Raw genomic sequence first — 1,513 nt, 5'->3', positions numbered from 1 at the left:
CCTCCCAGGTTCAAGCAATTCTCCTGCCTCAGCCTCCTAAGTAGCTGGGATTACAGGCACCTGCCACCACGCCCAGCTAATTTTTGTGTTTTTAGTAGAGATAGTGGTTTCACCATGTTGGTCAGGCTGGTCTCGAACTCCTGACCTCGTGATCTGCCTGTCCCAGCCTCCCAAAGTGCTGTAGGTTTCCACAGGGAAGACACTACAGCTTTCTCCTAGACCACATGGCACATGTGCTGATGAGATGGCACTGATGACACAGGTGCTGGTGAGATGGCACTGACTGCCCAGCATCTGCTCTTGTAGAAAACTGCCATATACTCCCCTTTCAAACCTCACTTTGCCCCTTTGCCAAAACAGCTGCACCATCAGCTACCAGGGTTGTGATGCTACCCCCTTCGCTAACATTTGCCGAGCAAGGTGCTGATGGCTAGGTACTTTAAATGCATCACCGGGAAGCTTTTCCTCTTCCCTCTTTACAAGTCAGCTTGTCCCCGCTGACTCTGGGGACAGGCTGGGAGAGGCTAAGTGATTACAAGGATTGTCAGGATGGTAAGTGGCAGCAGTGGGTTCTGAACCCACATCTTGCTACCTTTTTAAGCCTTCCCCTGCTTGTCCAGCAACGGACACTGTATGGGTTAGTAAATTCTGCATCCACTCATCGATACTGTGTGTGAGGCACTGTGCTGGACTCTGGAAGGTAAAAAGATTAAAAAAAAAAAAAAAGAAGACACAGCCCCTGCAGAAGTTGCTTAAAATTAAGTTACTTGAAAAGAAGCGACTTGACTTGGTAGAGATATTCAGGTTTCATCATTTCCTAATTACTTTTTTTTTTGAATAGAGTCTCGTTCTGTCACCCAGGCTGGAATGCAGTGGTGCAATCTAGGCGCACTGCAACCTCCGTCTCCTGGGTTCAAGTGATTCTCCTGCCTCAGCCTCCCCAGTGGCTGTGATTATAGGCACATGACCATGCCTGGCTAGTTTTTGTATTTTTAGTAGAGACGGGGTGTCACTGGGTTGACCAGTCTGGTCTCAAACTCTCAGCCTCCCAAAGTGTTGAGATTACATGTGTGAGCCACTGTGCCCGGCCTCCTAATTACTTTTCTTAATTTTTTTTTTCTTGAAATTCTGCCAAGTCTCAGAACCTAATTACTTTTTAACATCTAGTTGGTGGTACCACGTGATAGCAACCCTTTTCTTTCTAATTCTGTGAAAAGACCTTTAAATACAATTTTGGACATTGTAGTAATTTCTACACTAAGAAATCGATCATGGCCAGGCACTGTGGCTTACTCCTGTAATCCCAGCATTCTGGGAGGTCGAGGCAGGAGGATCACTTGAGGTCAGGAGTTCGAGACCAGCCTGGACAACATGACTAAACCCCATCTCTACTAAAAATACAAAAAAATTAGCCAGGCATGGGGCACATGCCTGTAATACCAGCTATCCGGGAGGCTGAGGCAGAAGAATCACTTGAACCTGGGAGGCAGAGGTTGCAGTGAGCCAAGATCTC

General features: G+C 47.1%; 1 protein-coding gene across 1 annotated transcript in view; it reads left to right on the top strand.

Moving 5' to 3' along the window:
- ATP6V1C2 (ATPase, H+ transporting, lysosomal 42kDa, V1 subunit C2) overlaps positions 1-1,513 on the top strand; it is a 55,233-nt gene that overhangs the window by 1,151 nt on the left and 52,569 nt on the right. The window lies entirely within an intron of this gene.

Source organism: Colobus angolensis, unplaced genomic scaffold, assembly GCF_000951035.1.
Source record: "Colobus angolensis palliatus isolate OR3802 unplaced genomic scaffold, Cang.pa_1.0 Scaffold53, whole genome shotgun sequence".
In the NCBI taxonomy this organism is placed as follows: domain Eukaryota; kingdom Metazoa; phylum Chordata; class Mammalia; order Primates; family Cercopithecidae; genus Colobus; species Colobus angolensis.
This window is presented reverse-complemented; position numbering and strand designations above follow the sequence as displayed.